Source organism: Macrotis lagotis, chromosome 1 (genome assembly GCF_037893015.1).
Source record: "Macrotis lagotis isolate mMagLag1 chromosome 1, bilby.v1.9.chrom.fasta, whole genome shotgun sequence".
NCBI lineage: Eukaryota > Metazoa > Chordata > Mammalia > Peramelemorphia > Peramelidae > Macrotis > Macrotis lagotis.
Window position 1 is genome coordinate 344,348,663 of NC_133658.1, and position 14,252 is coordinate 344,362,914.

Here is a 14,252-nt window from a genome sequence, read left to right on the forward strand (position 1 = left end):
AATATTTTTGTACAAGTGATGTTTCAACCCTTTTTCACCATCTCTTCAGGGTATAGACCCAGCAGTGGTATTGCTGGATCAAAGGGTATGCACATTTTTGTTACCTTTTGAGCATAGTTCCAAATTTCTCTCCAGAAAGGTTGGATGAGTTCACAGCTCCACCAACAATGTAATAGTGTCCCAGATTTCCCACAACCCCTCCAACAATGATCATTGTCCTTTCTGGTCCTATTAGCCAGTCTGAGAGGTGTGAGGTAGTACCTCAGAGATGCTTTAATTTGCATTTCTCTAATAATTAATGATTTAGAGCAATTTTTCATATGGCTATGGATTGCCTTGATCTCATCTGTAAATTTCGTTTGCGTATCCTTCGACCATTTAGGACTCTTCTTTCTAAATTTAAATCTATCCTTTGACACTTACTAGCTTTGTGATCCTGGACAAGACACTTAGCCCTTTTTGTTTATTTTTCCTCATCTGAAAAATGAGCTGGAAAAAGGAAATGGCAAACCACTCTGATAATTTTTTTTTTAGAGAGCCTGTGTTATAATAAAAACAAAAACTAATCATGCTTTAAAGTTCACCAAGCCGTTTCATCACAACGATCTTGTACTGTATGGTAGACCGTGATATAGCGGACTACTAGGAGTAGGGATTCCAGGAAAGCCACATCCTTTGTGATTTTTAGACAAGTCACTGCACTTCTCTGGTCCTGGATTGCTCTGTGCAATGAGGTTCTGATTAGGATTTCAAAGGTTTCTTCAAATCTAAGGAGATATATATATATATATATATATATTTTTTTTTTAAATTTTATTTATTTATTTATTTATTTTAGTTTCTGCAAGGCAATGGGGTTAAGTGGCTTGCCCAAGGCCACACAGCTGGGTAATTACGAAGTGTCTGGCCGCATTTGAACCCAGGTGCTCCTGACTGCACTGCGCCACGTGAGTTGTCTTTCAATCGTAATCTCTCGTTTCACCGAACTGGAAGCCGAGGGCCCGGGAGGGCCGGGAGGGTCCGGTCCGCGGCTGCCTCCGGCGGCGGCGAATGCAGGGGAGGGGGAGGGGAGGTCTGTTTCCTCGGCCGTAGGCGGGGCCACCCGGAGCCCGCGGCCCCGCCCCCGCCCCGCCGCTGGGCGCGCGCCCGGCCCTGCACACCGCCGAGACCAATAAAGTTGGTTGAAATCGCAGCGGCAGCTCGTTGCTAAGGAAGTGGGCCGAGGAGGCGGGTTGCTAAGGAAGTGCGCCGCCGTCGTCTCTCCCCATCCGGGGCAGCGGGGAATGGCTGAGCCCAGCGACCGGCCGCCGCCGCTTCCACCGCCGCCGCTTGGCCGGGCCCGGGCCCTGGGCCGCGACCTCCGGTGAGTCGGGCCCTCCCTTGGCCGCGCGGCCGCGGCTCGTCCGTCCTCCCCCAGCCGCAGGGAGCGGGAGGAGGCGCCCGCGGCCGGCCCGGAGAAGAGCCCCGGGTCCTGCCCGGCCCGGAGGCGGGGGGCGCGCGGGGAGCCGCCGGCCGAGGCCGGGGCCGGGGCCAGAGGCGGCCCGGCGGGGAGGGCAGGACGGGGCCCCGCCGCGGTGGGGGTGGGGAGCTGCGCGCGCGCGTGTGTGTGTCCGTGTGCGCGCGCGCGAGCCAGCGCCAGAGGCAGACTATGAGGCAGAGGAGGAGATGGTCCCAGGCGCCGGCGCGGTCACAGTGCCCCTGCGGAGCCCCGACTGCCCATACGTGTGCCAGCTCCCAGCGTGGTCAGAGCCCTGGCCCCGGGAGGGTTTGGCGGGGTTCTAGATCAGGTTCTACCCTTGAGAGCCTTGCTTTTCCCATCCAGGCAATGGGGAGCGCGGCATCAGGCCTTGGCAGGGTTACAGTGATGTAACAAGAGCACATACGAAGGCCAAGAAGATGCTGCAGAGGCCGGGCCCGTGTGGGTGAGGGCAGATGCTCACTGCAGAGAAGGACAGTGCCTTGTGGCAGGGGGCCAGATTGGTAACCATCTTTACAGCATTAGCCCGTTAGCCGGATTTGGTCCCTAGAATGAATGAATGAATGCTCCTTCAGTGTGAATTAGAACCCTCAGCACACGGCCCTTCTCCAAAGTGTCCTATGGCTGTGTTTGGAATCCGGGTTTAAACGAACTCTGGCACAAGACAACCTCCTTTAACTTCTCAGAGCCTCCCTTTTCTCACTTTTAAATGGATATAAGGGGCAGATAAGTGGCGCAGTGGATAGAGCACCGGCCCTGGAGTCAGGAGGACCTGAGTTCAAATTCGGCCTCAGACACTTAATAATTACCTAGCTGTGTGGCCTTGGGCAAGACACTTAACCCCATTGCCTTGCAAAAACTAACTAACTAACTAACTATATATATATATATATATATATATATATATATATATATATATATATATATATATATATATACCTTTAGATTTGAGGAAACCTTTGAAATCCTAATCAGAAGCTCATTGCACAGAGGAATCCAGGACCAGAGAAATGCAGTGACTTGTCTAAAAATCACAAAGGATGTGGCTTTGCTGCAAAAACTTAAAGGAAAAATGGATATAATACTGAACTGATTATATTATATACCCTACCAAGCTATTACTGGGACAGCACTTCTTAAAACCTAAAAGTGTTGTATTATCTCCATCAAGACTTGGATTGTTGTCAGTGCATTGTTTGTCAGGTTCTCCAATTAATTACTTGTTTATTAAAATTTTAAAAAATGTTCCAAGCTTTCCTTGTAATCATGATCATTGACATTTACATAGCATTTGAGGTCTGCAAAATGTTTCACAGGCACTCATTTTATCTTCACAGAGACTCTGCAAAGTAGATATTATCCCTATCTTACAGATGAGAAAAGTCTCAAGAAAGTTAAGTGACTTTCTTTTTGTCATGTGGCTATCGTCAGATTCAAGTCTTCTGATTACAAGTCCAATATTCTTTCCATTATGTTGCTCTGCCTCCTTGGGGAAAGTGCCACTTTCAGTACCTTAATTTCCCTACTTGTTAACTGACAATTGTGATGATTTTCTTGAAATCACTTAATGGGATTACAAATTGAGAGAATAATGACCATTTTAGGCAGCAGCTCATGTGAAAAACACACACTGGGGTTTTGGGTTGAGTGCAAGTTAATTGTGAACCAGCAGTTTGATTTGTCTTGGGCTATAGTAACACACAAGTGGTCAGAATGAAGGAGATGGATGAGAGTGACATGTCCAGTGTCAAGCTGCTTCTGAAGGTATAGAAAGTAAGTTACTTTAGAGCAGTGCCTTTTATTCCTTGTACCCTATACAATGCATAGGTCAGAACAAATGTTTGATATTTGGTGAACTGGAATATTGTGTTCAGTTCTAGGGACCCTATTTTATGTGAGACATTGGCAAACTGGACATGTTTAGAGAAAGGTGATCAAGATAATGGAGAGCGAAGTTGTCTTAAAAATGATATAATATGAAAAATGTATGTGAAGTTGGAGAAGGGAAAACTTAAGGAATATATGTTGCTATCTTCAATTATTTGGATGGCTATTATGTGAAAGAGCAATTAGATTTATTATGCTAATTTTCAGCAGAATTATTATTAGCAGGCAGATATTATAGGAAGACAGATTTGGGTTTAATATAAAGAGGGCCTTTGGCAAGTCACTTAAGCCTGATTGCCTCAAATCTAAGGCCCTTTCCAGTTATCCTGATCTGTATCTGGTCACTGGACTCAGATGACTCCAGAGGAGAAAGTGAGGCTGGTTATTTTGCACAGTATCCCCTCTCTCAAATCCAAATCACTTGCATGTCATGGCATCACTTCCCTGACATGGTTTTCTTCAAGAACCAAGAACAGATAACAACAAGGTCTACCTTGGAAAATAGAATTCCTCATTGCAGGAGATAATCAAGCAGAGCCTAATTTATACATATTGGAGATGTTTTAGAAAGAATTCATGCCTCAGGTAGGGGTAGGAATAGATGATCTTTCTGGTCTAGTCCCTTTGAATTCTGAGATGCAATTAAATATTAGCCTTTTTTATTTTTTTAATTTTTAAATTATTTTAGGTTTTTGCAATGGAGTTAAATGACTTGTCCAAGGCCACACAGCTAGGGAAGTAAGTGTCTGAGGCTGGATTTGAACTCAGGTACTCCTGACTCCAGGGCCAGTGCTTTATCCACTGTGCCACTTAGCCACCCCCCTTTTTAGTTTTTAAGGAGGAAATTCTGAATTAGGTTGAGTGAGAATGAGTTAAAATCTTCTGTATAGAGCCTAGAAAGGAAATACTGGGTCCCACTATTGAGCACCCTGTTATTCTTTGAAGAGGCAGATGCTCTCTGTTACTATTGGAATCATTATTTTGACCCTGGGTTTTTGGCAACTTGAATATTAAAAGGAGATTGCCAGACCTGTGAGAGAGAGAGAGAAGAGAATTGAATCACTAATGACACAGCCAATCTTTCCTTGCCAAAATGCTTCTATCCTAGTCTTCTTCCCAAAGACATTTCTAAAGTTTCATAGCTTTTGTCTTGGAAATTCCCTGAAAAGTTGGTATGGTCAGCCAAAATTCCTAGAAGATCCTTTAAAAAAATCTATTCTATCTATCCATAACTTCAACTCATATCATTAGCATAGTTTACACATTTCTCTTTCTTTGATAATTCATTTCAGATGCTGATTTTGAAAAGTAACTTTTAAATAATTTTTTTAGCATTGCTTTTGAGGTTGGAGTGGTGGTAGACTTGATGGAATAGGACATCCATTTTGGTACAGGGCCTATTATTTCTAGTTTGATACTCTGAGATGTTGGTGATTTCATTTGAGTATTTCTTCAACCATTGTTGATGGTTAATGCAGGGTTTTGGCCTATAAAATTTTTTTCAAAATATTTTGAAAATTAGATTTTATAGTAATTGGTTTTCTTTGTGATCCCCTGCAATTTATTTATACATTTACAAACATTATTGTTCTAAGGGGTCCATAGGTTTTACCAGATTGCCAAAGGGATCTTGGACATAAAATTGGGCAAGAACTCCTGCTAATCTGATTTTTTTTTTGTTTGTTATCAACTCTGTGATGTTAGAGGCTGTATCTCACCTAAATTTTGTATCCATACTACCCCCCCCAGCACAGTGTTCTTAACATTGTTGACAATGTCACTATTGTTTGAGTTTTTCAAAGATTAGACCATTCTCCTATTTTATATGTATAAGATTGTTGTTCTGTCATGTCTACTTCTTTGTGACACCATGGACTATACTTCTATTATTATATTCTGAAGTCTGTTCAAACTCATGTTCATTACTTCCAAGACACTATTTCTTGTACTCTATAGTCCTCTTCTTTTGCTCAATTTTTCACAGCATCAGGATCTTTTTCACTGTCTTGTCTTCTCATTATGTGACCAAAATATTTCAGCTTCAGTGTTTGTACTTTTAATGAGTACTCACAGTCAATATATATGCTGAGTAGAAGATACTATATGTAAATTATTCATAAATCCTTTTTTGGTTGGGGTGATATTTGTTATTTTAAATATTGTAATGTCAAGGCTACTATAAACCACCAAAAGCCTTATCATTATCAATGACTGATTATGCAATCATAAACAAATTTAGCCCCTTAGTCCCACAGTTTTTCCCCTTATGCCCAATGGAGTTATTAAAATTGCTCTTGATATCCTACATTCACATGTTTCCAACTCTTTCATTTAAAAATATCTAATTATAAAGATAAGCTTTACTGATACCCATTGTCTTTACATTGCATTCAGTTCCCATCCCACCTCACCCTCTCCAGATTGAATTCTCTGTTGTGACATCTACAGAGACCATGACTGACAATATAGAAAATATTCTGACCTAGTAGTCTCTTATCACCTTTCCTTAAAGCAGGGAAGAGCTATGTTAAATTATCTCTTTTCTAGGACCTTCACTGCCAGCCTTTTTATTTTATGAAGAAACTAAGGCTTAGATTAATGCACTAACAGCCCATAGCTAGTAGTAAGTAGCAGATTTGGAGGTTGAGAGTTTTGATTCCAGCCAAGTCTTGTGATCTTTTCACTAGATTCAGAGGCTTAGGAGAGTTTACTAGTTGTACTTGTTTTAGTGAATTCAGACCTCAAAGAGGTGCTACAATAGGAAGCTCTGCTTTGGGGGTTAGTTTTATTCACCAGTCACTGACTATAGGTATGTTATCTTGAACACACCCTTTCTGACTTCAGTTTCCTCATACATCATCTGCCTGATTATCTCTGAGATCCCTTTTAGTTCTTTGATTCCGTGACCATGATTTTCAGACATATTACTTATCTGGTAGGTAACTTCTTATAGTAGAAAGATTATTCATTGGATTTAGAGTCAGAAAATCAAAGTTCATTTCCTCACTTTGCTATCTAAATAATGTTGGGATGTTTGAGCCTGTTTCCTCATTGGTACAATGAGGATGCTAAACTTGGCTCCCTCACAAAGTCCTTGAATTCATGCATTCAAGTGCTTTTCTTTCTATCCATAACTTCAAGTGCTTCAAGCACTGTAGAAATGTGAATTATGATCATGATGATCTACAATTGTTAAAAGATCTACAATTTGAATAGGGTGATATTTTCTTCATTGGTGACTTCATTCTCTCTTTCCAGCCTTTCTTGGTGGGGTTAATAAAGCACATATTCTTGGCAGTTAGAATGTGTTTTAATTATCTTAGCTCATCATCCATGCACATCTGCACTGCTGCTTGAGTTTTTTTTAAACCTCCCACTCTGATTGTGATACTGTATCTCTTTATTTTGTTAGACCAATTTGGAACAAATTAATGATAGTGTTCTGTATTCAGATGTGCATGTTGGCTTTATTTTAAATGATTCAATGGTATTAGGCAATGGAAGAGGGAGGGAGAGTTGGAGGGAGAGAATTTGGAACTGAAAATAAATTAAAATTGAATTTAGAAAATATAAAAAAAAAAAACAAGAAACATGATTGACATTTTTGTCTTTCAAACAAAGTTTTTTTCCTTTATGTCGAGGTAGAATTTGTGTTGGCACACTGACTTTTAAGTGACAGGTTAAATAGAACACAGTGGACAAAGTGAAAAGAGATTCATGATGGTTGGAGACTTGGTAATAATGATAGATAACATTTAGGTATGCTTTAAGGCTGCAGAAAGCTTTACATATATATATCTATCTATATATAGATAGATAGATAGATAGATAGATAGATCTTATTTCATTTGATTCTCACAATTAGACCTTTGAGATTCTGTAAGGAAGATATTATCTTCATTTTGTACATGGAAAAATTGAAGCTCAGAGATATTTGAGGACACAGCTGTCTATAGAGGAGTCAGAATTAGACTTATGAATGGTGCTGTGACAATAGGATATTGAGCTTCATTTCAGGGAATTTTAAAAAAGAATTTTCTATCATTTGAGGTAAATCTTGAGAAAATGAAATGCCAATTTATCATAATTTTGTGTATGGATATGTCTTTATCTATGTGAATACATGTGAAAATTCTATATTTTTTAGAACTAGTTTATTGAAGGAATTAAATATATAAAGCAATCAGCTTTGGAGAACAATTTCTCTTAAAGGAAATTTGTTTAATTAATACAAGCTAATAAACATTTTAAATGCTAATGTTTTCAATTTGTATAGTGATTTATAATTTATTTTTGCTTTGGTGAGCAATAACAAGCAGGAAGATAGAATCTGAAAAAATGTTTAGGTTAATTTGAGGTTTTAGGATTACCCCTATTAGAGAGGTATCTTGAATATAGTAAAGCAGAATGCTAGGAATAAAAAGACCTGCCTTTTTTAGTTTAGTTTTAATCCTATTGTGGCAAACTGGAATTTGGGACAAATAATAAAACATTTCTATATCTCCTTCTTTTGTTACACACAAACTTACCTTGAAGGAGAAGATCTTGAAAGCTTTTTTTTTAAAGGTTTTTGGAAGGCAAATGGGGTTAGGTGGCTTGCCCAAGGCCACACAGCTAGGTAATTATCAAGTGTCTGAGACCAAATATGAGCCCAGGTACTCCTGCTTTATCCACTGCACCACCTAGCTGCCCTCGAAAGCTTTTTCAAGCTAATATTTTGTGTTTTGTTTTCTAAGGACCTTTCCATCTCTAACATTGTTTTATAATATTTGGTGTTCTATCCTCATTTTCAACCCTAACTTTCTAGGATTTAGATGACCATTAGTTACTCATTCTGTTTGACTGCCAACTGTGTGCAGGGTGCTATATAAATACAGACTTAGATGTAGTTCCAGAACCAACTGATTTGTAACCTAAACAAAATGAAATGACATTGTTCAAAGAAGAATTTTTGTTAAGAAGCTAAATATCTACCTTTCCATTCCCTCCCACATCTGATATGTTGGGAAGAGAAGCATCTTCATTGCTATAAGAGTGATTTTTCTCAGGATTGTTGATCAGTAGAGGGAGTGAGAGCCTGGTTTTGAATCAGAGGTTTTCTCTAGCCTTTCATTTTTTATGAATGTACAGTATTTCAAAAGTAGATACAAAAGAGGGTTTCTTTTTGTTTCTGAATAAATGCTTCCATTGTTTGCTTATTTTTTTTCAATCAGTTGAAGTGAGCTATTTGAATTCAGGGCAGATTTTTAGCTGGTTATATTTTTGTTAATGGCCCTTAGAAGTTTATTTCAAAAGTAGTGGCCTGCTTTCCTAATATCTGATTACTTAAGCACAAATACTATTGGTTGTATTGGGGTCTAAACATTCTATATTTGAGCAAGATCCTTCTGGCTCAAATATTCTATATCCTAAGGGAGTGAGAATATGGATTGATTTCCTTCTGTAAGATTATTTATTTGACATTCATTCAACACATTTATCAAGCACCTACTCTTTATAGAACACTGCTTGCTTCTGAGAAGATACAAAGACCTGGCCTTTGCCTTTAATGAGTTTTTTCCCCATCCAGTAAGTCAAGCTTGGTTTAAAACTTGGAAAAATATAGTTTTATTATTTATTCTGAGGTCTGGCATCCCTCGATCTTTTTGAAGTAGCAACCATTAGATTGTTTTTTACAAAATTTTACAAAATTCATATTAGCATTTAAGAGACAGAAGGGTATCTTTGTTACCACTTAAACCAGCCTTCTAATTTTATAGCTGAGGAAACTAAGCCAGACATGTGGAGTGATTTGGCCAAGGTCATACTGAATTAATCATGCAGGACTAGAAGCCAGGTCTCCTCTTTCCCAGACCAGTGTCTTTTTTTTTTTATTATCACATACATTACCAAAAGTTTTTATTTAGCAATCATACACAAACAAATCCAAATTAATTAAGATTTATTTTATATTGAAAATTTCTTGGCAGATCTTAAACTCACTAGAGTTCACAGAGAACATAGAAGCAGGACTAGGAATTGTTCAAGTTCCACGCAAGCATCACAAACATGGAGGAAAAACACAAGATATTTCAGAACAATAAAGGATATTGTAAAATATAGTGATGTAAGTGATCCAAGTGGACCTAGAGTAGAATCAAGAACTCCTCTTGAGAACACCCTGAGAGGCTTAGGAGGAGTTGACTTGGATATTATTAATAGGTAGTTGCTTTATCTTTATGTCTAAATATTTCTCTTTGTTTTTGGGGGTTAAGTGGCTTGCCCAAGGCCACCTAGCCACCCCTGTCTGAATGTTTCAATGATTTTTGGACTATATTTATTGGATGCTTTGTAACCTTAAGATTTAAGCTAAGTTTCAGAAACTGAAACATTGACTTATCTCACACAACATTGGCAAGCAGTTATATGGGGTAATAATACAAGTACATTAAGCTCTGAGGATAAAGTATAGAAGTGTGTAGTCTGCTTTTCTGGATTTTTTTTTTCTTTCATGCTGAACTGTTAGCTGTGAACTACAAAATTTCCTTAATGAAATTGTCACAAAAAACTATTAAATCAAAGGATCATTTGTCATTCAAAATCATGTCCACATTTTTCAGTAGTTTTTAAAAAAAACTTTAAGGCAATGGGGTTAAGTGACTTGCCCAAGATTACACAGCTAGATAATAAGTGTCTTGAGGTCTGATTTGAACTTGGGTCCTCCTGACTGACTCCAGGGCTGGTGCTCTACTACACCATCTAGTTGCCCCCTTATCTGTAGTTTTGTGAGGAAAAGTTATAGGGGAATTAGTCATTTTAACAAATATTTATTAAGTATTTTTATGGGTTCCCTATTTGATAAATAGTCAAAAAATGTGAATAGGTAGTTTTCAGAGGAAAAAAATTCGAAACTATCAATAATCATAGAAAGATTTTCTAAATCACTGTAACTAGAGAAATTTAAATTAAAACAACTGAGATAGCAGGTTAACTGAGATGATAGAAAAGGTAAATGACAAATACTAGAGGGGATATGGGAAAATTGGTACACTAAAGCACTGTGGGTGGACAAGTCAGAATTCTTCCCAACAAGCTTTAAAAACATGCATATCCTTTAACTCTGCAGTACTACTACTATATTCCAAGGAGATCAAAGGAAAAGGATCCATATGCACAAAAATATAAATAACAGCTCTTTTTGTGGAGGAAAAGAATATGGGGAATAGTTGAACAAATTACGGTATTTGCCTGTAATAGAATACTCTTGTATTGAAATAAATGGAGGGATATCAGAAAAAAAAAATTAAAAAAAATCTAAACCTGGGAAGATAGATATAAAATGATACGAAATGAGAATTATTTAACTGTAGCAGCAAAATTGTTTTTAATCAACTGTGAAAGACTGATCTATACAAATGTTCTACCACAGTTCCAAAGGACTCACAATATAAAATACTATTTTCTTCCAGAAAGAAAATGGATAGTTTCAAACTGAAGATTTGAAGCATTTTTCTTCTTTATTTTCCTTGTTTGTTCTGGAAAATGGATAATATGGAAATATATTTTTCATGTTTTCATGTTTTCTTCCTAATGGGTGGGGGGAGAGATTGGAGGGAGAAGGAAGAGAATTTGAAACTGAAAATAAAAGTAAAATTAAAATGTTTTTTTCAAAAGTTTCAAGGTTAAGATACATTATGATTATAATAAGGTCATGAAGTCTAGTCCTCTCATTTTACAGGTGAGGAAATTGATGCTCAGGATCAGACAGCTCACATTCTTAGGATCCGTGCTCATCTTCCATTCTCTTAATTCAGGGCTTTCTATAAATTACCTCATTTAACTGATCCTACCCACAATAACTTGGAAGCTATTGGAGGCACAGGGGAAAAGAATTATATGCAAATCATTTTAATATAAATTAGAACATATTTGCATAGTTTTTTAAACTTGTTTTTTTCTCATTTTTTTCCCTTTAGTTCTGATTCTTCTTTCAACATGGTTAATATGGAAATATGCATGATACAATCATATATATATATATATACACACACAATCACAGGTATAACTTATATCAGATTACTTACTGTCATGGAAGGGGGGAGGGAAGAGAGGGAAAGAGAAAAATGTGGAACTTAAAAGCTTACAAAAAGATGAATGTTGAAAACTGTCTTTGCATATAATTGAAACAATAAAATAAAAGAATTTTTAAAAGAACATATGTGCATAGGAGAGATCCAAAGTATTATGGGAGAACTAAGGAGAGAAATGTCATTTATAGATGATTAGGATAAGGGAAGACTTCATTGATTAGATGATGCCTAAGCTGAGTCTTCTAAGAAAGCATGATGAATTTCAATTGGTAGAAACAGTTTGGTGGGGTTAGAGGAAAATCCATTCCTTGGTGTGGCAGAAAATATGGCGTGTTGTTATTTAGTTTGAATATGGGAAGAGGGGTAAGCAGAATTAAATGTTTCCTTTTCCATGAAGCCTTTTATGATTTTTCTCTGGTCAATATTGACCTTACCCTAGGATCTCATATAGCACTTTGTTTTGAAATTCTAATTCATTTATTCTGTGGTACTGTGTATTATGATTATCTGTATTTCTGTCTTGTTCTACTAGATCATAAGATACATGACAGCTATATTTTAGAAAACACTTTATTTCTTCTGGTATGCTTTGCACAAAATGAGTCTGTAGGTATTTGATGAATAAGTAGATAAAGCCTGGAAATGTAGTTGCAAGTAGACTGTAGAAAGCCTAGGGCCTGACTAAAAAGTTTATATATTTTTAAATTTAAAAAAAATTTTAAAAAGTGTTTTCAGTTATGTTTAAAAATAGTTTTCAACATTCATTTTTTGAGGTGGCTAGGTGGCGCAGTGGATAGCACCAACCCTGGAGTCAGGAGTACCTGAGTTCAAATACAGCCTCAGACACTTAATAATTACCTAACTGTGTGGCCTTGGGCAAACTACTTAACCCCATTGCCTTGCAAAAATCTGAAAATCAAAACAAAAAAAACCCATTCATTTTTGTAAAGCTTTTCTCTAACCACCCTTCCCTCCTCCTACCTTAGGGTAGCAAGTAATCTGGTAGAGGTTATGTATATACAATCATGTTATACATATTTTCATATTAGTCACATTGAGAAAGAAGACTCAGAATAAAGAAGGAAAAACAAAAAGAAGAAAAAAAAGCAAAAACTTTTAAAAAGGTGAAAATAGTATGTTTTGATCTGGATTCAGATTCCGTCTTTCTTTTCTCTGGATGTGGTTGGCATTTTCTATCACGGGTCTTTTAAAATTGTCTTTGACCACCAGTCTGTTATAATTGCTGTTAAGGTGTCCATTGTTCTCCTAGTTCTGCTATCAGTTCATGTAAATCTTTCCAAAATTTTCTGAAATCTGCCTGCTCCTTATTTCTTATAGACCAATAATTTCGCATTATATTCATATACACAGCTTGTTTAGCCATTCCTCGATTAATGGGCATTCCCTCATTTTCCAATTCTTTTCACTACAAAAAGAGTTGCTATGAATATTTTTTTGTACATGTGGGTTTTTTCCCCCTTTTTTGTCATCTCTTTTGTCATCTTTAGGATATGACCCTAGTAGTGGGTCTTGCAGGATCAAAGAGTATGGCACAGTTTTACTACCCTTTGGGCATGGTTCCAAATTGCTCTCCAGAAAGTTTGGATCAGTTTACAGCTTCATCTGCAGCAAGTTAAGTGTCCCAGTTTTCTCACATCCTCTCCACAAATTAACCAATCTGATAGGCGTGAAGTGGTACCTCAGAGTTGTTTTAATTTACATTTTTCTGATCAATAATGATTTGGAGCATTTTTTTAATATGACTATAGATAGCTTTAATTTCTTTTTTTAAGAGATTATTAAAAGTTTTTTATTTAAGGCAATGGGGTTAAGTGACTTGTACAAGGTCACACAGGCTGTTCCACTTAGCTGCCCTACTTTAATTTCTTCATCTGAAAACTGCCTTCCTATCCTTTGTTCATTTATCAGTTGAGGAATGACTTAATATTCTTATAAATTTGACTTGGTTCTTTATATATGTTAGAAATGAGTCATTTATCAGAAACATTAGCTATAAAAATCATATGCCAGCTTTTCTGCTTTCCTTCTAATCTTGGTTATATTAGTTTTGTTTGTATAGAAACTTTCCAATTTAATTAAAACGATCTATTTTACATTTCATAGTGTTCTACAGTTCTTCTTTGGTCATAAATTCTCTTTCCTCTCCATATATATAACAGGTAAACAATTTATTGCTCCTTCTTTTGTTTTATTTTTTAAATTTTATTTATTTTTTCCTATTATGTGCAAAGGTAGTTTTCTACATTCATCCTTTTGCAAACTTTTGAGTTCCACATTTTTCTTTGACTCTTCCTTCTTTCCCTCCCCCTCTCCATGCAGTAAGCAATTTTATATTGGTTGTACATGTACAATTGTGTTTAATATATTTCCATATGTTATCTTATAAAAGAGAAATTAAAACTAAGGGGGAAAACCATGAAGAAAAAACAAAAGAAATTTTAAAAAATTGAACATAGTGTGTGCTTTACTCTGTATTCAGACTTCATAGTTTTTTCCTCTGGATGTGGATGGCATTTTTCTTACCAAGTCTCTCAGGGTTGTCTTTGACATTGAACTGCTGAGAGGAGCTGTGTGCATAATAGTTCATCTTCTTACTGTTGATACATATAATGTTCTCCTGTTGATACATATAATGTTCTCCTGGTTCTGCTCACTTCACTCACCATAAGTTCATACAAGTCTTTCCAGGCTTTTACAAAGTCTGGCCAATTATGATTTCTTAACAGAACAATTTCATCACATTCATATACCATAATTTTTTCAGCCATTCTCCAATGGATGGGCATCCCCTCATTTTC

The 14,252-nt window shown here is 37.1% G+C and overlaps 1 protein-coding gene across 3 annotated transcripts in view; it reads left to right on the top strand.

Annotated features, from left to right (window-relative positions):
- The first annotated feature begins 1,212 nt into the window (after window positions 1-1,212).
- Window positions 1,213-14,252, top strand: part of KIF3B (kinesin family member 3B) — a 36,130-nt gene continuing 23,090 nt past the window's right edge. For 2 of the 3 annotated variants that reach the window (XM_074211866.1, XM_074211864.1), the window contains exon 1: window positions 1,213-1,363. The gene's annotated coding sequence lies outside the window, so the exon portion shown is untranslated. Of the gene's footprint in view, window positions 1,364-1,697; window positions 1,981-14,252 lie in introns of those variants that run through there. The other variant, XM_074211865.1, reaches the window with a different exon arrangement.